Source organism: Mastigoproctus giganteus, chromosome 4, assembly GCF_048544385.1.
Source record: "Mastigoproctus giganteus isolate SK-2022 chromosome 4, ASM4854438v1, whole genome shotgun sequence".
Classification (NCBI taxonomy): Eukaryota; Metazoa; Arthropoda; class Arachnida; order Uropygi; family Thelyphonidae; genus Mastigoproctus; species Mastigoproctus giganteus.
Genome location: NC_143578.1, coordinates 115,533,088 through 115,555,972, shown reverse-complemented (window position 1 = coordinate 115,555,972; position 22,885 = coordinate 115,533,088). Strand labels below are relative to the sequence as shown.

The 22,885-nt window shown below is 41.0% G+C and overlaps 1 protein-coding gene across 3 annotated transcripts in view; it reads right to left on the bottom strand.

Annotated features, from left to right (window-relative positions):
- The window catches only part of LOC150087009 (leucine-rich repeat-containing protein 40-like), a 500,077-nt gene that overhangs the window by 445,448 nt on the left and 31,744 nt on the right, over positions 1 to 22,885 (bottom strand). Inside the window, exon 1 of one of the 3 annotated variants that reach the window (XM_090372898.1) lies at positions 13,424 to 13,510. The exons of 1 other annotated variant lie outside the window; for it this stretch is intronic. The gene's annotated coding sequence lies outside the window, so the exon portion shown is untranslated. Of the gene's footprint in view, positions 1 to 13,315; positions 13,511 to 22,885 lie in introns of those variants that run through there. One more of the 3 variants, XM_090372896.1, reaches the window with a different exon arrangement.

The window sequence follows — 22,885 nt, the reverse complement described above, 5'->3', positions numbered from 1 at the left end:
CAGTTGTTAATCTTTTAGTCTGTTTATCTCCCCACACTAGCAGTTTTCTGACACTGCCTCGACAGCATCAGCAAATATTCTTGCACCCTTTCTATTTAAATGTATCCCATAACTGTAGAGGCTGTTTCTCATTAGCATTAGCATTTAGCATTAGTAGAGGCATTTGATGCAAGAAAGCAAGCTTATGCAGCATCAGCCAAAAAAAAAAAAAAAAAAAAAAAAAAAAAGTAACATAAATAAATAAAAATAACCACTTCCACTTCACCCCTCTGTTGGTTCGAAATACCTGTCCAGCTGAGCCTTAAACTTATTTAGGCTATCAACTTCCACGACAAGGGATGGAAGTCTGTTCCACCCACCAACCACCCGCTGGCTAAAGGCAAATTTCCGCACATCTATCCTACATCTGTCTTTCCTCAATTTGAATTTATGCCCTCTCAGGTGATTTTTCTGAGCTAGAGGAAGAATCCCATCAGCATTGAGCATGCTCAAACCATTCAAGGCTTTGTACACCTCTATCAGATCACCCCGCTGGTGCCTAGTTTCCAGACACTGTAATTTGCAAAACTTAAGCCTTTCTTCGTAAGAGAACCCCTTTGTCCCATTCACCAATCTAGTTGCCCTTCTCTGTACTCGTTCCAGCAGCTCTACATCCTTCCTGAAATGAGGCCTCCAGGCCTGTATACAGTACTCTAGGTGTGGCCTGACCATTGCCTTATACAAGGGAATAATCACCTCCTTATCCCTGCTAGAAAAATTTCTATATATCATTGACAATACACCATGAGCTACTCTTGCAGCTCGTCTGCACTGCTCAGAGAACTTCATATCTGCCTGCACCACCACCCCCAGGTCCCTTTCATTCTCTACCACTGTCAGTGTAGTACCACAGAGTTGATACGTTGCTCTGGGGTTGCTGTTTCCCATATGTAGTACTTTACATTTGTCAATGTTAAACTTCATTTGCCACCTCGAAGCCCATCTACTCAACCTTTCCAAATCCTGTTGCAGCAGCATAGTGTCAGTAGTGTCCTTGACAACCCTGCCAACCTTTGTATCGTCTGCAAACTTGGACATTAAGCCTGATATACCATCATCAATATCATTTATAAATACAGAAAACAATAAAGGCCCCAATACTGAACCCTGAGGGACTCCACTAATAACATTAGTCCACGATGAGCAGTGTCCATTGATTACCACTCTCTGTCTTCTCCCCCTCAACCACCCCTTTATCCATAGCAGCAACTTGCCTCCAATGCCACACTGCTCCAATTTGTGCAGCAGTCTTCCATGTGCAACAGTATCAAAAGCCTTTCTAAGATCCAAGTATATAATATCAAAGTTATTCCCTGCATCCAGTTCTTTTGTGACTGCATCATAGTATCCAATCAAATTGGTCAGGCAAGACTTCCCTTTAACAAAACCATGCTGTGTCCTAGCTATAACTGAAGTCTTGTCTAGATGATCCTGCAGTGCTTCTTTCACCAGTGCCTCCATTAATTTTCCGGGAACAGAAGTTAAACTCACAGGTCTATAATTATTTGTGTCAGCCTTTGATCCCCCTTTGTGAATTGGGGTCACATTTGCACATCTCCAGTCAATGGGTACCTCCCCTGAGTCCAAGGAAGCTCTCATAATTATGGCTAAGGGTTTGCTTACCTCCTTTGCTGCCTCCTTTAATATAACTGGATAGATCCCATCCACCCCAGGTGCCTTTCTTGTGTTTATCTTCAACAATTTCTCCTCCACTTTGCTCTCAGTTATTACAAGATTCTCTAGCTTACTGCTAGAGTTGAATACACCTCTGGCATTCCCCTCGCTGAATAACTCCTCATGTGTGAATGTCGATGCAAAATATTCATTTAGTTTGTTAGCTACCCGAGCAGGGTCATCAACAGTTGACCCATCGATCTCAAGTGGACCAATCTGATTCATCCCCTTCCTTCTAGAGTTTACATAAGTAAAGAACTCTTTGCTGTTTTTCTTCGCATCCCTTGCCAAGGATCTCTCGTAATCTGCCTTCGCCTGCCTAACCTCCTTTGTAACTTGGTTACAGATCAACTTGTATCTATCATAGGCATCCGTGTCACGTGTTAATTTGTATGTATCCCATGCATTTTTCTTCTCTGCCATATGCCTCATTAGTTCATCTGACAACCATTTAGGCCTAAACCTTGAACAATATTTCTTAGTTGGTATGTAAAGCCTAGTAGCTTCCACGATAAGTTCTTTGAATGCTTCCCATTTTGAATTTGCTGTTGGCAATATCATCAGTTGATCCCACTGTATAGAATTTAAATACTGTCTCAGTCCATTGTAGTCGCCTTTACGAAAGCAATACCCCTTCCCTTTACCCCTAATGGTAGTTACCTCTTTGAGTAACTCCCACTTCAGCACACTGTGATCACTGCCACCAAGTGGTTCATTTATCTGCAGATTCTGAATGCATGAAGAATCACTACTGATAATCAAATCAAGAGTATTACTCCCTCTAGTTGCCTCCCGAACATGCTGATGTAGAAAACAATCATCCAATAAATCCACAAAAGCCTTGCTACTGTGTGAGTGACCAGCCCCCAAATTCCAGTCAATATCTGGGAAATTAAAATCCCCCATTATAAGACTCTCTGATTTACTGGCCCACTCTATTTCTCCGAACAGTTTCTTATTATACTCATCAGAGTCATTAGGCCTATAGCACACTCCTACTCTCAATTTTGATCTCCCAATGCTTATGTCACACCAAACTGACTCGACACTGCACTGTCCAGCGATGTCGACTGGCTTCACTTCCTTGGATTTTATGTGTTTCTTAATTAATAGCATAACCCCTCCTCCCTTCCTATCCTGTCTATCCTTTCTGTACACATTGTACTCCCCAAATTCCAGTTCTGCATTTCTTATATCTGTGTGACACCACGTCTCTGAAATCCCCACAATATCTGCCTTTGATGTTTTGAGCAATACCTCAAATTCATCAAATTTATTTACTAAACTCCTAGCATTGGTGTACACACAAGTATACATGCACCTGTTCTTTTTCTTAGCTACCCTAACACAACCCATGTGTTTACTTGTACCCCAATGATTCCCAGCAGTCTCTGAAATATCCTGCATCTTATTTTCCAGGCTGCGGCTCATTCCAATAGAAGCAGTGCAAGAATCACTTTCACCTCTGCCAGTGGCTACTGTTAATCTATTAGTCCTTGTATCCCCCCAATCTAGCAGTTTTCCGACCCACCTAACATTGCCTCGATAGCATCAGCAAACATTCTTGCACCCTTTCTATTTAAGTGTATCCCATCCCTGTAGAAGCAGTCTCTCCTGTTAACAAGTACAGACCAGGCTGAAAAAAAGTCTACCCCTTGAGCCCTGCACAATCTTTCCAGGGCCGAATTGATTGACAGGGCTCTCATCATATACTCATGTAACAGGTACACCAATGCTAGGAGCATAGAAAATAAATTTGATGAGTGCTGGTGAAGACAAAATACAAACATCATTGGACTATCACAGATGCGGTGTCGCTCAAATATAAAGTATGCACAATTTGAATAAAGGGGTGTACAATGTGTACAGAAAGGAGAAACAGAACAGGAGGGGTAAAGTTATCAGTAGAGACCCCCATGGTTCAGTGATGGACCCATTGTTGTTTTTTGCATTTATTAACGATATTGATCAAGCTATAGCAAGCATAATTATTATTAGCCATATGGTGCAAGGAAGCCTGTGGCTTATGCTGCACCAGACAAAAAAAAAAAATTTCTAAATTACCCCGAGAGAGTCAGAAGTAGAAGAGAATCACCAAGAAAGAGAAGAATGATGATATCCAACTCAGGACCTGGGTGTGCCAAGCTCATACTCACCAGATGCGAGCCCATGGGGTTAATGTCTTAGTGTGAAGATAAGAAGGTTGGCAGGGTGGGTAATTACAATAATAATGGTATGCTACTACAACAGTATTTAGAAAAGTTAGGCAGATTGGCTGAGAATGGCAATTGAAGTTTAACATTAACAAATGCAAAGTACAGTCGATTCCGGTTATTTGGGACACATCAGGACTAGCGCATTTTGGCCCGATTAAGCAGCTGCCCCAATTATCCGAAGTTTCATGTAAAAAAAAGTAAAAATACAATGGCCCCCCCACTTCACAACTGGTTCACTGTACAATCAAATCATGTTATGATGGATTCGCCATAGTAAAGTACCGTTCGCTATACAATATGTAGTAAGCGCCGATCATTGTGATCACGTTTGTGAATTGAATTTTAATTTTATTAAAATTGAATTTTAATTTTATTAAACAGCGATCACAAAGTTTCATGTAAAAAAAAGTAAAAATACAATGGCCCCCCACTTCACAATTGGTTCACTGTACAATCAAATCATGTTATGATGGATTCGCCATAGTAAAGTACCGTTCGTAATATATCCTCTGAGCAGCGAAAATAGGAGGAATATTATCCACAGGCTATAAAAGTAAGGATATATTAAGCACAAATTTACCCTTCATTACCTTACCAATTAAAAATTAAATGATACGTGAAAATCGGAATAATTAATACGTACAGTAATATGTACATACTAACTAGTTGACATTTCTGTTCACTGACATTTGCGGGTGGGGATTAAAATTTAAAACAGTAAAAAGATAAGCAATCAATAACAAAGAACACACAGCACACACAAATTGCAAGTAACACGATATGCACAAGTGAGAACGGAGTAACAAGTTATGAAGCTTTAAAAATAGAAATGAAGAGAAGATTCTGAAAATTAATTTTTTTTATATGATTGAAGATTCCATGGAAGTGTAAACACATTTCACCATAATATCTCACAGAATTCCAGCTGTCAGTATTATCGCAAATTCAATAAAATCGAGTTTACTATCCGTTTATGATAGATTGCACTAACAGAAAAGCCCAATAAACAGGTTGACTGCCAATTGTTTTTATTGTTTTATGGTTGTGACCTCCAGAAATCTAACTGAACGGTTGGAGACAATCGTAGGGTAATCTCCAGTGCTGCGGTCTCCTGCCCCGATTAAACGGCATGTTGTCCCAATTAAGCAAAGTAACCCTGACTATTTTCTTGATTGGGTTCTGTTTTTTAAGATTTTCCAAAAATAAACGGCTGCCCCGATTAACTGGTGGCCCAAATAACCGGAATCCACTGTACTACTATATATGGGTAGCAGTAACATCAGAATAACATACCAACTGTGTGGTCGTACTCGACTCAAGGTAGTGGAAAATGAAAAAGACCTTGGGATAATTGTGCAGTCATTTATGAAGTTCTCTGAGCAGCGCAAACTGGCTTTTAGGACAGCCCATGGGGTTTTGTCAAGGATATACAAGAATTTTGCTAGGAGGGATAAGAAGGTGTTTATCCAATTGTATAAGGCAATGGTCAGGCTCCATCTTGGGTACTACATTCAAGTCTGGAGGCCTCATTTCAGGAAGGATGTAGAGCTGCTGGAACAAGTACAAAGAGGTGCAACAGGTTTGGGTTTTTTTTTGGTTTTTTTTTTTTTAAGGAGCATTAGCAACTAAGTCCATATTGCTCTGGAGATATGCGGTGGTCATTCCCTGACCTTTCCGCATCCTCCGTATTTGGTGGTCGCAGGCTCGAACCCCGGTCTAATCAAGAAGCATGTGCTACGCACTGCTGCTCCTGCCCACCTAGCTATGGAGGCACCACGGTGCAACAGGATTGGTGAGCGAAGCAAATGAGTGCTCTTATCAAGAAAGGCTTCAGTTCTGCAAATTGCAACTTCTGGAGACTATGCACAGGTGAGGAGATCTGATTGAGGTGTTAAGGCTTTGAATGGATTGAGCAAGCTCAATGCTGATGTGATTCTTTCTCTTGCTCAGACTACACACACATGAGGGAGCATAAATTCAAATTTAAGAAGGAAGGATAGTTGCAGAATAGATGTGCAGAAGTTTGTCTTTGCCAGCAGGTGGTGATCATTTAAATAAATTCAAGGAAGAACTAGACAAACTGTTGGAGGGAATGGACTGGTGAGAAGGGAATTTTTTTATTTTTTAAGGCTGATGGTGTATAATCTTGCCTTTCTTGTATCATCTGTCACTACTAATGCTAACTTATATTAAAACATACAAATGCCAAATGGGATGTTTAGATAAGTAACCATACATACCACTAAGCATTTTATACCAACCAAGAAAGTGTTAAAAAGATTTAGACCAAGATATATGCCTAATAGATATGATAAACTGAGATTAGTGGAAGAAAAAAAAATGCATGGTATGATTACAAAATTCGAGGGAATATACAGTCCCATGATAAGCTCAAGTTAGTCTGTAATCAAGTTCCTTAGTGTTCCGGCAAATTATGAATAGTTTTTGGCTAAGAGTGCAGCAAGGAATTCTTTGCATGTGTTAAAAGGAGGGCTCAAAGAATGAATCACACTGGACACGAATGGCAAAATTATTGATTCTGTATATTATTATTATTATTAGCCATATGGTACAAGGAAGCCTGAGGCTTATGCTGCACCAGCCAAAAAAAAAAAAAATCTCGAGTTACCCCAAGAGAGAGAGAGAGAGAAGTACAAAGGAATCACCAAGAAAGAGAAGAATGATGATATCCAGCTCAGGACCCTGGGTTTGCCAAGCCCATACTCACCAGATGTGAGCCCCCGGTATAGTCTGCTGATGAACTGAATAAATATTTGCATATGCATTCATATTTTTTGATATGGATTAGCAGAAATCTAGTAGTGATTGAAGTTAAAAAATTTTATAATATCAGAAAGTAAAGTGAAAAAAAAATTTCTATAGCTAAAAATGAACAAAGCAACTGCGGCTACCTTGATAGCTGATGCTGTCAAGGCAGTGTTAGGGAGATCAGAAAACTGCTAGTTGAGAGTGGGGTGGGGAAGATGGACTCATAGATGGACAGCAGCCTCAGGAAGAGGTGAAAGTGATTCTTGCACTGCTTCTATTAGGACACACAGCAGCCTAGAAAGCAAAATGCTGTGGGTTACAAGGCTTAATGGTAGTGCTAAAGGGTCAAGCAAATACACATTAAGTTAGTATCACTAGGAGCAAACACAGGCACACGTGTACTTGCTTATACACCAACTAGATTAACATCACCATTTTGTTTGTCCTGTCTGACATCATTTCAGTACACATTGTACTCACTCTATTTAAATTCAGCATCCATTATGTCCGAGTGGCACCATGTTTCTGATGGCATTATACACTGTGCTCCCACTTTATTAGGTACACCTAATTATTAGCGTGTTGAGCCTCCTTTAGCCTTCAAAACAGCCTGAATTCATCTAGGCATGGAGTGAACAAGATGCTGAAAATGTTGTGCAGGAAATGGGGTACCATACAGACATGAGTGTGTCACACAGTTCCTTGAGATTCAACGGAGGTGTAGGCCTGCACCAAACAGCTCTTTCCAGCTCATCCCAAAGATGTTAAATAGGATTGAGATCCAGGGACTGAGCGGGCCACTGCAGCAAAGAAAAGTCATTGTCATGTACCTGGAACCATTCCATAGTGATTAGGGCTTTGTGCACCGGTGCATTATCCTGCTGGAAGTAATCATCTGACTGAGGATAAACTGTCAACATGAACGGATGCACTTGGTCAGCAACAATGTTTAGGTACGAAGTGGCATTCAGCAGTGAATCTATGGGTATCAATGGACCCAACATGTGCCAAGAAAACATTCCCCACACCATAACACTGTCCCACCACCTTGCACAGTAGTCGTCAGACACGACGGGTCCATGGATTCACGTTGTTTTTGCCAAATTCTGAGCCTTCCATCAACATGATGCACCAGGAACTTTGACTCATCAGACCAGGCAACTGTTTCCCAAACCTTGACAGTCCAGTGCCGATATTGATGAGCCCACAGGAGGCGTGCTCTCTTGTTCTTCATTGATAACAAAGGTACACAATGTGGCCATCAGCTTTTGTAGCCCATTTGCAACAGTGCGACTAATGATCCATTGCAATATTTTGTTCTGCGCACCAAGGTTGTATTCTGACGTGATGTACGACATTGTGGCCCATCTGTTTGCTTGCACAATTCTAGCCATCCTCCTCCGACCTCTTTCATCAACAAGCGATTTTCTTCCACAGGACTGCCATTGAGAGGATGTTTTCTGTTCATTGCATCATTCTTGATACACCCTTGAAACTGTGGTGTGTGAAAAGTTCTGGAGAACTGCCATTTCAAAGATGTTTTGTCCAACACATCTTGCACCTACTACCACGGCACGTTCAAAGTCCTTTTCCCCATTCTCGCTGCGGTTTGTATGCTTAACTGATACTAGAAAGGTTGTTCTGCTGCATTTATATCCACAACTGTGGTCATGTGACGCAATGTTGTGGAACAAACCATTTGTGTACACAGCAGGGGTGTACCTAATAAAGTGGCAGCACAGTGTATAACACTAGGAAAACAAAAAGGCAGGTAGGAGTGTGTTATAAGCCTAATGACTGTGATTTTTTATTTTATTAATAACAAGATACACAACAGGTAACCATTAACAGTGTATCTGAGAGCAGAACAATGAACAGAGTTGATAATAATAATAAGGAACCCAACAACAACAACATAAACATTGATGGATTCAAACATTAAAATCATATGTACAAAAGAGATATGCATTAAGTTACCAGTAAAACAAATAATAAATTAATTAATTGGAGAACAGAAAGTAGTAAAACAAATAATAATAATAAAATAAACTACAATAATTAGATGAGAGCTAGTCACTTTGCGGTTCAAGAGAAGAGGCAAACTTGTGGATGGAGTCCATCGGTGATTGGGAGTTGTCAAAAAAGTCAATGAGAGAGTCATTTGCTGATTCTGTTCAGTGGACTGAACTTCATAAAGTCAGTGACTGCAGAGTCAAGGCGAAACAGTGTAAGGTTCCTGACCTGTCTACAAGAGCACTGAAGTTGATTTTGCTAAGGATATCAAATGCTTCATAAGTTCCAGTGATTACTTTGGCTAGAAGTGATGTCAGCAATAACTCTTCTAGCACGAAGAGGCCTCAGATGAAAATAATCACACAACAATTCACAGTACACTGTGTGATAAAATAGACGATTACGGAACATAAAGTAATGGACAAAATATTTTTGGACTGCTTCAATTTTGTTAATTAAAATCTTTGTGTGAGGATTCCAGATGGGTGAACTGAATTCAAGGATTGGCAGAACAATAGTTTTACAAAGGATAAAACTATTGTTACATATTTTATAAAGGATAAAGCTGATGATTATATAACAAAACTATATAGAGAAATACAGTGGGTAAGTAAATCAAACTCTCATAATGGGGGATTTTAACTTTCCAGATATTGAATGGACCCTGTGAGTTACTCACTCACACAGTAGCAAGACTTTTGTGAATGATTGTTTCTTACACTAACATGTTAGATAGGCAATAAGAGAAAATAATAATCTTGATCTAATTATCAGCAGCAGCTCATTTATGAAGAATCTGTAACTACTGTCAAGGACAAAGAAAGAGCTTTTGCTTTCGTAAAGGAGACCGCAATGGTCTCAGACAGTTTTTAAATTATTTGTCATGGGAATGAGTAATATTGTTACCCACTGCAAATTCTAAATGGGAAACATTCAGGGAAGTAACAATAGAAGCTACTAAGCTTTTTGTACCAACCAAGGTTTAGACTAAAAGAGATGTCAGATTAATTGATGATTCTAGTTGCACAGAAGAAAATGCATGAGATAATTATAAATTATATGGAAACACTAAAACTTAGAGTATGTACAAACAAATCTGAAACCAAGTCATTGTGAGGATAATGCAGGCTAAGGCAGATTATAAAAAGTCCTTGGCAAAAAAAGAAAGTTTATATTGGAATGAGCTGCTTCTATTGGAATGAGCAGCAGACTGGAAAGCAAGGTGCTCAGGATTTTTAGGAACAAATAAATATATGGGCTATGTTAGGGTAGCTAAGAATAACAACAGGTGTGTGTGTGTGTACTTGCGTGTACACCAATGCTAAGCATTTAGTAAATAAATTTGATGAAGTTGAGGTGTTGGTCAAAACATGAAAGGCAGATACTGTTGGGATATCAGAGATGTGGTGTCACACAGGTATAAGGAATACAGAACTGGAAATTGGGGAGTACAAATAATGTTTTGTACAGAAAGGATAAACAAGATAGAAAGGGAGGTAGGTTTATACTGTTAGGTAAGAAACACATAACAGCTAAGGAAGTGCATCCAGCTGACAAGGGCGGACAGTGCAATGTTGAGTCAGTTTGATGTGATGTAAGCACTAGAAAAGCAAAATTGAGAGTAGGAGTGTGTTTTAGGCCTAATGACTCTGATGAACACAATGAATAACTATACAGAGAAATAGAGTGGGCAAGAGAAGATTGTCGTATAATGGGGAATTTTAACTTCCCCGATGTTGACTGGAACTTTTGGGTTGATCACTCGCAAGACTTTTGTGGATTTATTGGATGATTGTTTTCTACAGCAGCAGCAAGTTCGAGAGGCAACTAGAGGGAATAATACTCTTGATCTGATTATCAGCTGTAATTCTTCATAACTTAAAAATCTGCAGATAAAGGAACCACTAGGTGGCAGTGACCACACTGTGCTGATGTAGGATTTACTCTAGTTGCCTCTCGAACTTGCTGAGATACAAAGAAAAACAGCAAAGACTTCTTTACTTATGTAAAGTCTAGAAGGAAGAGAATGAATCGGATTGGTCCAATTGATATTGAGGGTTCAACTGTTGATGATCCTGCTCAGGTAGCTAACAAACTGAATGAGTATTTTGAATCTACATTTACACATGAGGAGTTATTCAGGGAGGGGAATGCCAGAGGTGTATTAAACTATGGTAGTGAGTTAAATGATTTTTTAACGTCTCCATGGACTGGAGACGTGCAAATGTGTCCTCAATTCACAAAGGGGGATGAAAGGATGACAAGTAATTACAGACGTGTTAGTTTTTCTGTTCCAGGGAAAATAACAGAGTCACTGGTTAAAGAAGCACTGCAGGATCATTTAGACGAGACTGCAGTTATAGTCCAGACAATAACTGCAGTTTTGACCAATTTGATTGGGTACTATGATTTGGTCACAAAGGAACTGGATGCAAAAAATAATTTTCATATCATATACTTGGATTTTAGGAAAGCTTTTTGATACTGTTGCACATGGCAGCCTACTGTACAAATTGAAACAGTATGGCATTAAGAGCAAGTTGCTGCAATGGATGAAAGGATGGTTGAGTGGATGAAGACAGAGTGGTAATCAACGGACACTGCTCTTCGTGGACTAATGTTATTAGTCGAGTCCACCAGGGTTCAGTTGTTTTCTTCATTTATCAACGATACTGATGAATGTATATCAGAGTTAATGTCTAATTTTGCATACAATAGTAAGATTGGCAGGGTTGTTAATGATAGTAATGATAATATACTACTGCAACAGAATCTAGAAAAGTTGAGCAGATTGGCTGAGAGGTGGCAACTGAAGTTTAACATTCACAAATGTAAAGTACTCCATATGGGTAGCAGTAAACCCAGAGTAATGAACAAACTGTGTGGTACTACACTCAAGGTAGTAGAGAATAAAAAGGACCTGGGGGAATTGTGCAGTCAGATATTAAGTTTTCTGAGTAGTGCTGACAGGCTGCAAAAGTAGCTCATGGTTTCTTGTCAATGATATACAGAAATTTTGCCAGCAAAGATATGGTGACTGTCCCCTTTTATAAGGGCCACACCTTCAGTACTGCAAACAGGTCTGGAGGCCTAATTTTAGGAAAGATGTAGAGCTGTTGGAACGAGTACAGAGAAGAGTAACAAGATTGGTGAGTGGAACAATGGGTTGCTCTTACCAAGAAAGGCTTAAGCAAATTTCAGAATCTGTGGACTAGGCACCTGCGAGGTGATCTAATTGAGGTGTATAAGGCCTTGAATGGATTGAGCAAGCTCAATGCTGATGGGATTCTTCTTCTTGCTGAGATTACTAACATTAGGGGACATAAATTCAATTGAGGAATAGATGTGCGGAAATTTGCCTTTAGCCAGTGGGTGGTTGAGAGATGGAACAAACTTCCATCTGTCATAGTGGAGGTTGTAAACTTAAATAAGTTCAAGGCAGAACTAAAACATTTGGTGGGAATGGATGAGTGAAATGGGAAGTTTTTTTTTTTTTTTGAATAGCATAACCAGCAATTGTGCCCCTCTATGACCTTTAAAAACCATACCACCCACCCATCCCCCACTCAGTGCCACCAACAGTAAAACCTAGCACTGTGGTAGTTTCACCACTGCCCCCAGCAGTTCCTTCACTTGAAGACTCTTAAAGCAAGTTTAATCTCACTCCTGATAACAACTGGTTTAAGAATGCTTTCTCTTGTAGCTTTTGGATTTGCCCGATGCCTGCTTTCTCTAAGAAAGCACTTGTCCAGCAAATCCACAAATGTTTTGAATACTGAGTGAACTATAAATTCCAATCAATAAAGTTAAGTTCCCCTTGATAAGACATTCTGATTTGGTGGCCCATTTTGCCTGTACTATTATACTCATCACAGTCATTTAACCTATAACAAACTCCTACTTGCATTTGTGTTTTCCAAATTCTTGGAGGATAAGAATGGGTGAAGTGTGTGTGTTTTTTTTTTTTTTTTTTTGGCCGATGATATATATATTTTTTTTTTGTTGTTTTAAAAATGGGGCTTAAAGGAATAATCTCCAAGAATATTTTGTATCATATAATTGCTGTCACATATTGACGCTCTAAAACTACCAATGATGCCACCACAGGGGCTCACATCTGGTGAATATGGGCTTGGCACACCTAGGGTCCTGAGCTAGATATCATCATTCTTCTCTTTCTTGGTGATTCCCTTCTACTTCTGACTTGTTCTCTCTCGCAAGCACGCACACACACACGGTAAATCAGTTTTTTTTTTTTTTTTTTTGGCTGGTGCAGCAAAAGCCTCAGGCTTCCTTGCACCATATGGCTAATTATAATATTAATAAAAGCAGGAAATCCCCACGAACCCCCTCAAAAAAAAAAAAAAAAAAAAACTATTTCTGGGTATGCCACTGGTTTTATGTTTTAAAATACATATACTTCTTAACCAAAATTGTAATTTCTTGAAAAGGCACACGCACTAGGTTGTGCATATTCAATCAAACGATGATACACCTTTCTCACATCACTAATGCTGGGTTAAAACTGTTCGGCGTGCTCTTATAATGTCATACGTTAAATTCTCAAAATGTAAACTAATAATCTACTGTACCTAACTGTTTACCTCAATAATTAATAAGGGAAACTACATTGCTTAAGTAGATGCTATCAAATGATAGCAAAAATTGAGGCCACTATTTTTTTCACCAATACATTCTTATCAAGTTCGTACCCAAATTTAAATTTCTTCAACTACACGCCTCTAGGTGTGCACACTAGATACAGGGCGACTCTCAGAAATAAACTCTACAGGCTATACTTTATCACTATGCTACCGGTACTACTCTATGTACTGTACAATATGAGAGCGCACTCTATTGGGTGTGTCTCTGAAATAGTTTCAAATATGCTATTCAAATATGCTTCCTTGCTTACCAACATGTTTTTGGTTGAAAATATGTTATTTGTGTGGGAGCCACATGTTTTCCAGTAAACAGTAACACAATACAATACTAAAAATTTAACCTAAAATTAATAAAAAGGTGTTACTGAGCAGGCTCAGTTGGTAAGCAAGGAAGCATATTTGAAACTATTTCAGAGACACAAACAGTAGATATGATATTATAATATTAGGGTCCCCTGTAAATAATTACAACTACCGCCGTAGCTTAGTGGTCAGGTGCGCGAGTGTATAAGTACACGTGCCTTGAGTGAGCGGGGTTCAAGCCCGTGACTACTGAATGCGGTGCTGTTTCTTGTAAACTGTCTATCTTGTGAACTCCTCTGACCGTTTGGTCGTCCCGGAGTACAAACAGAATATTTATTATTTTTTTTTTTTATATTTATTTTGTCTGTAAATTGCGTGTGTTCTCTAGTCGATTTGCCTGTTTGCTGGACGAAAAAAACCTTGCTATCTACGCCTGAAACCGACTAACTCAGCCACGGAGTGAAAAAACCCACTAAAGTTCTTCGCGTCATTGACGGAATTCAAACCAGGGCCTTTTCCACCCGGTGGAAAAGGCCCTGGTTTGAAAAGGCACAGTGACGATACCACTGTGCTACGCGCGCAGACACACAACCAGTAAAATGCGCTCGCATATTACACAGCAGCGTTTCCAAAACTGGGGTCCGCGGACCCCTGGAGGTGCGTAGACCATTTCCAGGGGGGTCAGTGAAACGGACCCTCTGGAACTGGTGAAATTATTCGTTCTATGTATAGCAAATTGATGATACATAAAGTTATATATATATATATATATAATATAAAATTTTATATATATATATATATATATATATATATGTATACAGGGTTATTCACTACCAGTGCGACAAACTTGCAGGAGGTGTAGGGGGCACAAAGACGAATCGGAATCACATAGCATTGCACGGTCCGAAATGCATTCGTCATGCGGTAGAAGTCGTTGAACGGGAGCTCGCGTGAACAGCGATCCCGCTGGAAGTCAGCATTTGCGAACCGTTTCTGTTGAAGAAACCAAGTAGCAAAAGTCCTCCGGAGTGGATAATCCACAGGCTCCAATGATTGGACGCGTTGCAGATGGTATGAACTCATTTGGTTTGTTGACAGTATCCTCCATACAGTGGATTGGGAAATGCACAATCGTTGGCCTATCGCTCGAGTACTCGTACTCGGATTGCCTTCTGCAAGAAGTAGGACATTCTCCTCATTGTCTGGCGTCCTCGTCGTTCGCTCTCAATTCATGGTACCTCTCGTGAAACAACCAGTCTCACGTACCCTTCTGCGCACACGTGCGAAAATCGTATGATGAGGAGCACGCCTGTGCGAGAAACGTTTCTGGTACAAGCGGAAAGCGGCGCGCCCGTTACAGTCTGCAGCTCCATGCGCGAGGTAAAGTGTAAAGTGTAAAGTGTGTTATTGTCATACGGCACCAGGGGTTTCCCCCATCTCTGCGTTGCTTTCATTGTGGGTGAACCAGTTCACTGGGAAATGCCAGAGATTTAAAAGTGTGAGGGACTTTTCATGTGTAGTGTCGTGTACCGTTGTTCATCTGGTCATTTAGCCGCTAGACCCCTGCTGAGGCCCAACGTTGCCCCACTTACGCCCCGTGGAGGCAGACCAGGAACCCAATAGACTCAGTTTTACTCCGGCAGGTCCTGCGGCTTACTTTCCTGAGATTTCAGCGGCTAGGACCTATAAAAAAAAATCCATTAGGTTAGTGACGATGCACACACATATATATACACATGTACAATTACATACACATGTATACATACACATATGCATTGGCGTGGGGGTATGATCGCTAAAGTTGTTATGCCGAATTTGGGCTCAAGGATTTTTAGCACGTTAATTTTTGTTGTGTGGGGCTTTCGTTAGCATAAAGATAGAAGTGGGGAGGAGACAGAAGACTGGGGGTGAGAGACAGAAATATGGGACTAATAGAGTAGGTAGCCCCAGTTTTCAGTGAGGCATGCCCATGCCCCACCAGAGTAGAAGATGTAGGGTGGCGAGAAGGGGAGGGAGCGAAGGTCGTCCCCTCCCCCTCCCCAAGGATGTGGGATTAAAAGGTGAAGGGGGCTAGAGTGCCCTCTTCAGGTCACCGTCAGTCTGTTGGCAGTTATGCTGCTTTTTGTCTCTTCTCTGTTTTCAATATCACTCATGGGGTAATTCCTGTCCTAACGTCTCTTCCAGTTGTCAGCGTTCCATTTGGTTGAGTCTGGTATCCCGCGAATTTCGATTTTCTGTTTCATCTGGTAGCGTTTCTTGTCAGTCTCTGTGTTGATTGCTGTAGATTGCAATTAGAATTTTCCTCCTAGCGAATAGATCCTGCGCGAAGAGGGAGAGCGCCCTGTATTCTTCCTCTGAGTCCAGGAAGTGGGACTCCAATCCCTTCGGAAGGTGACATAGTGTGACATAGTGACATAGTGTTTTTTTGACAAGCGGCACCGGTGCTTTCGCACAACTCCGCATTTGAATCTCTTGTGAAGTAAGACAGTACAGTACTGTCAAGGCCAGATAGCATATGTTAGTGTATGTTCATGTTTGCTTAGTGCGGGTTATGTTGTTCATCTGGCCGCTTAGCCTAGGGTCTGTGGAACACCACAGACTGCTAGTTACCGTCACTGGCACTGGGAGCCGGACCAGGTATGTGGAAAGAGAACTCTGGCTCCCTTCGGAAGGTATCTGATTCTTGATATGAGAATCCCTCTGAGGTCCTCATATTGTGGACATTCATAAGCTATGTGGCTCCAGCTTTCGCTCTCCCCGCATGTACAGCTGGGATCATCGGTGAGACCGAGCCCGAAAAGCTTTTCATTGTAGGGGCCATGTCCTGTTAACAGTGTTGTCATGTGGTACCCTGGGAAGTACCACACCGGTTGTTTTGGATATATCTTGCGGATGTCCGGTAGGAATTTTTTTGTCACTTCTCCCTTGGTAGTCTCAGTCCACCTTCTCTGCCAAAGGTTTAGGAGGTGGGTCTGTAACCTGACTTTTTCATTCTTTAGGCTGTTCGCCGGATCAGTCGTGTAGCCCTGGTGGGTGGCAGCCACTCCCCTGGAAAGCAGGAACAGCAACCCTGACTGGATAACCTCCAGATCCATGGGGAGCACTTCGGCAAGCACCTGCAGTGCTCTGGTGCTTACTGTGCTGCAAGCTCGTGTTGTTGTGAGTAATATGGTCCTTTGGATTGTTTCAAGTGTTCTTCTGTTCACAACCAGTGCTGCTTTGGGAAACCACACCGCTGCTGCATAGGTGATTGCTGGTAGGAAAGTTGTTTTGTAGTATATTGACAGGGTTCTCTTTTTGAGACCCCAGGCTTTCTTTGCGATCCTGGCTACCATCCCAGAGTAGCCCCTGATTTTTCTCCGGATGTATTTCAGGTGCTGCTGGAAAGACAAGTTATTATCCAGGATTACGCCTAAGTACTTTAGCTCGCTCGCGAATTTTATGGTGACATTTTCAATTTTTATTTGCGGGGGCCGCCGCAATTGTAGTTTCCCTCTGAGGAAGATTGATGAGGTTTTTTCTGGTGAAATTCATAATTGGTTTTTGGAAGCCCATTGTTGTAGCTGCTGTAGTACCCGGTTTTCCAACACCTCCAGTTGGGCCCTGGAGTCTGTCTCCACTGTCAAGGTAAGGTCATCTGCGAACGCATGCGCTCCCACAGGTCCCAGATCCATTTCGAGGAACTCATCGAGGACCATGTTCCACAGGAGTGGCCCCAGAACCGACCCCTGCGGACACCTCTGTGCACCTCTCTCGTAAGTTTCTGGTACTGCACGTTTATCTCCACTCTTCTTTGGGTTAGATAACTTTCGATGACTTTATACAAGTTTATCGGCACTCGGGCCTTCCTCAGCCTCGCCAGAACGCTTGGCCACCAAAGTGAGTCAAACGCCCCGGCAAAATCAACGGAGATGAGCAGCAAGTACTTTTGTCTGCAGTCCTGCACTATCTTGAGCAGATTCCACAGTTGAGGTCCCGGGTCTGAAGCCATACTGGTTTGCGGATTGGAGGCCTGCTGTTTCATAGTGATTTGTTATTCTTTTATGGAGCAATCTTTCAAACAGCTTGCTGGCCACTGGAAGCAGTGCGATCGGTCGATAGGCCTCGGGGTTTTCTGGATTCTTTGTAGGATTTTTTAGTATTAATTTTAGGTTAGCTATTTTCCATGTAGTTGGGAATAGGCCGGTTTCTAAGCATCTATTGTATAATATGAGGAGTAATTGTGGCTGAAATTCCACTGTTTTCTTCAATATTTCGGGCTCAATGAGATCAAGGCCTGGGCATTTCTTGTTTCTGATTCGACGTGCAGCCTCCCCGAGTTCATCCAGGGTAAAGGAGGGATTCTATCTCTTGACTGTTGTAGTTGTTGTTGTTGTTTTCACATATGTGTTGCTGTGCTGGTAAGATTGGCATTTCTAGTTTTAGGAATATTGCATCTAGGATGTTATTTATCGACTGCTCCCAAGTGGTGGTAAGATTTCCATGCTGGGTCCTGGTGGTAGCAGTCACCTCCCCCCTGGGAAGCTTATTGGTAGTTACCTTATAGACTACTCCGCAGGGGTCAGTCTTTCCAGTTGCGGAGACTAGGAGCTCCTTTTGCTTTTCTTGATGGCTTCGGTATATTGGTTTCTGGCTTGTTTATATCTCTGTCTTAATGCTTCGACTTCATTTCCTGGCCATGTTCTTCGGGCTCTTTGAAAGCCTTTTCTTTCTTTCATCATTCTCCGCCGGAGGGCTGCAATCTCCCGAGTCCACCAAGAGACCGGTGCATGTCGGCTAGTTCAACGTTTGAATACTCGTCCATCCTACTGCCTCGGGAACCGGTTCGCAAATGCTGACTTCCAGCGGGATCGCTGTTCACACGACCTCCCGTTCAACGTCCTCTACCGCATGATGAAGGCATTTCGGGCCCTGCAATGCTATGTGATTCCGATTCGTCTTTGTGCCCCCTACACCTCCTGCAAGTTTGTCGCACTGGTAGTGAATCACCCTGTATATAATATAATATAAAGTTATATATATATATATATATATATATATACAAATTTTTTTGTATATAACACCTGGCTTAGTGCAGTGAAGGGCGCTACTTTTGCACCTTACAATAAGATCATACTTATAGGGGTCTGTAAACATTTTCTGATTTTTGAAGGGATTCGTAGTTCTCAGTAGTTTGGGAACCACTGTTGTACAGTACAGCTCCACGCTATTTCATATGAATTATACATGTTCAGAATAATAAATTTACGACCGTACTATGGATGGTTAAAAGTTCTGAGAACTGGAACAGGAACACATAATAGGTATTAAAAATTATACAATTCAGTGATTGTGATAGTTTAATTTTATATTAAAAAAAATTGTATGTCAATGCCTTATGTTTCTAAAATTAAATTTTTTATGTGGAAGAAGAAATAAGTAGGTTTTTTAGATGAAACAAGGAAAACCCAGAAAAACAAATTTGTTCATTTGTAAATTTTTGACCAAAGAGGAAAAAAGTGCTAAATAAATCCATGAAAGTATGACTAGAGCGTTTAGAGATGTATCACTCGGTTATTGTACCGTTGCAAGATAATCAGCAGAGTTCAAAAGAGGCGGAAGTCGGTTCAGAATGTTAAAGGGTTTGATTAGCTACTTGAAGTAATTAATTATAACGTGGAAGAAAAAAAATTAGAAAGCAGGAAAATTAAAGTGTTTGGACCTGAAACAATTACTTAACATTTCCCATGGATGAAATTTAACAATAATCCATGAGAACTGGAAAGACCGAAGTGTGGGCAAGTTTTCTATTTGTAACAACCATAAGAGGGTGGCATCATCAAAATAGACTTTAAAATTAATTCTTCCTAATATAGATAGATTTTTATTCTGTTTGATACTACTGATAAAACATTGCATTATTTTATCATTCTAAATCCATAGTAGAAAGCTATTTGGTGTTGCTGTTGGTGTAGAGTTTTAGGCGCATCAGAGACTTAGTATTAGTACTAGTATTCCAAAAGGATACGGGAAAACAAGCTAAAATAGAATTAGCCAAAAAAGCTAGACAATCTTCTTCCTTCATTTTACTCAAACTACCCAAATCGCAAACACCAGATGTAAGTTTGATTCAACAATAAACTAAACGCTGATTGAAGGTAATTTCTACACATCCATCTATGCAAGAGTACTCTCTTCTTCCTCTCAGTAATCTTGTGCTTCTCTAAACCAGGCCCAACATATCTACATCCTTCTTAAAATGAGACTTGCAAACCGATTTGCAGTACTCAAGATGCGGCCTCACACAATGAGATAATCACTTCCTTGTCCCAGCTGGAAAAATTCCTGTATACCATTGACAAAATCCCGTGAGTTGTCCAAGTACCGATTTGCACTGCTCAGAGAAGTTCACATCTGGCTGCACAATTACCAATTACCCACAAGAATTTTTTCTTTTCCACTAACCTGAGTGTGCTAACCTCGTATGTTAATTCTCTAATTACTGCAAACATGCACAGTACAATATATATATATATATATATATATTTTTTTTTTTTTAGTGTTAAACATCAATTGCCACTTCTCAGCACATCATAATAATTTTTCTACATTATTGCAGTAGCATATCCTGGCAAACTTTCTATCATCAATACACAAATTCGTCATTAAGCTTTGTAAGCCTTCATTCATATCATTAATAAATATAAAAAAAATTATCATGTAAATGAAAAAAATGGGGCTGTTGTACTGGATTCCATTCATAAAAAGATAAATACTATATAATCCAGCGAAAAACTTTTAATAACAAATGGCGTGAAGCATTCAGGGTTAAATGGACCCCTTCATCAGCAAATTCTAACGGGACAAAGACGTTAGAGACAAAATTTAACAGATACAGAGTTGTGCACGCAGTGATGCGTGCATGGTCACGCGATTAAACATTCAACTACTAGATTGCTGCTCATGGTTGTTGCACGGACGTGTGTGGATTTGCTGCCAGCGTTTATCCAGTTTCAAAGATAGTTGCCTCCAAGAAAGGGTATAGCCTCGTGCCCTTGCAGCGATTGTAACCTCGTGCGCTTTCAGTTCTTGAATTGCATGATATGTTAAGCGACTCTAGCCAGAGGCGGTGGCGAAAGTGTTTGGTCAATCACTTCGTAATCGCGTTTGGCGTTAAGGTCATGGTATGTCGACCAGAAGTGTTCCGCGATTACGAATTGGCCAGTCTTACCAAGGCGAATAGACTTATCGTACTCTGCAAAGCGGTCTTGAAGGCGTCTCGAGCTCTCTCCTATATAGCAGCTGCCACAACCTTTGCAAGTTACGCGGTATACCACACCACTGCGCAAAAGAGGGGCGACCGGAGTCTTCATGTTAGAAACCAGAGAACTCAAAATCCTACCGGGTAGTTGCACGCATTTTATATGGTATTCTCGGAGAATTTTCGAAATCTGGCCCGACCTGACCATATATTAAGGAACGTAGTAAGTAATATAGTAAGGAACGTAGGAGGCAGGCATATTATCATGCGTTGATGACGGTCTCGGGTGGATCGTGAGCCCTTGTGGTTGCAATAAGCACTTGTCTAATATGTGGGTTGGATAGCAACAATTGACCAGGTCCTTTCTCACTCTGGAAATCTCGGTGCGCCTAGCATAATCTGAACTGGATTGGCTTCAAGCACGGGAGAATAAGATGCAGTCGGTGCTGTTGAGATGGCTAGGGGCGTGGCCCGATCTGTAATTGGTAAACTGCCTGCACCACATTGGCTTACGCTATAGCAAGGTTTCCAGGTGTGAGGACATCTAATAATGCCAGGTATCCGTCCACTTTTAACTCTAAAGTGAATTGGATGAACACTGACATCGAATTGATGTATTCCAGTAATGTTACTTCAGAACCACATGGGATGACGGTGAAGATGTCATCGACATATCTGCACCATGTTGTAATAGGTACAGGCGGGTTCAAGAATATCTGTTCTTCCAATTCCTCCATGAATGGCGATGTTGGCCACGATGGAGCTAACAGGAGCCCCCATGGCAGTACCGTGCACCGGCTTGCATAAGGATTCCCCGAAGGTAATGACGCTGCCTGATAAGCATAGGTTGAGGGCGGTACAGATATCTTCTGTGGACAGTGATGCTCTGCTCGGTAGATTTGAGTCATTCTCCAGAAGCCTCTTGGTGCAGTTTACGCCCTGGTGGACTGGAATCGATGTAAACAGGGAATACGGGAATACAGGAATACGGGATCGACGGATCCCATATTCCTGTATCCGCCTGTACCTATTACGACATGGTGTAGATACGTCGATGACACTTCACCATCATCCCACGTGGTTCTGAAGCAACATTATTGGAGTACCTCAATTCGTTGTCAGTGTTCATCCAGTTCACTTTAGATTTTTTGATATTTATTACTTTAGATTTTTATTACTTAAAGCGGTCCCAGCCAACCAACGGCAACCCCGTTGTCAGTTACACATAATTTAACAGTACTGTACTCTTATATACTCCCTCTCCTGTTTGCCCAAGTACAGGGAGGGAAAAAACCTGCCATGACCAAAAAAGATTGAAATGAACCAATTGAAAATAATCAAATTACATAAAACATAAATATATATATAATTACATTTTAGACAAAGTCAAAACTTCATTGGAAAGAGCTGCATCTGTTCACAGTCTGTTGGAAAGCCAGTAGTGCCAGCACAAGGAGCTGTAGTTGCAGAGGATAAAGAAGACTCAAGCCTCCACGATTTCACAGAACTTTAGGTAATTCAGCACGAGGAACTGGAGTTGCAGTGGACATAGCAGACTAAAGCCTCCACGATTTCTCAGAACTCTAGGTAATTCGGCATACACCATACTGCATTACAAATCCAAGCTTCCAGGTGAAGAAGAGTCTTCCGCCTAAGAAATATTGCAGTTTCAAAGGCTTGGAAAGCCAAGAAGTTCTCCTGTTTATCAACTAGAATTGTCCCGCAGCCTTCTGCCATAAGATTGAGATTACTGTCCCGAGATACCAATTCAATTCAATTCGTAAATCGCTGTACTCCAGTTGTACATAATATGTTCCCGTGATTCTCTTTCGCCACAATGGCAACTAGATCTTTCAGTAATTCCTAAATCATGCAACTTTACATTAATCGAACCATGACCAGTTAATAAGAACATAATTTGTAAGTTTGGGACAAACCATTTGAATTTTATCGAGGCTGCATTTCGT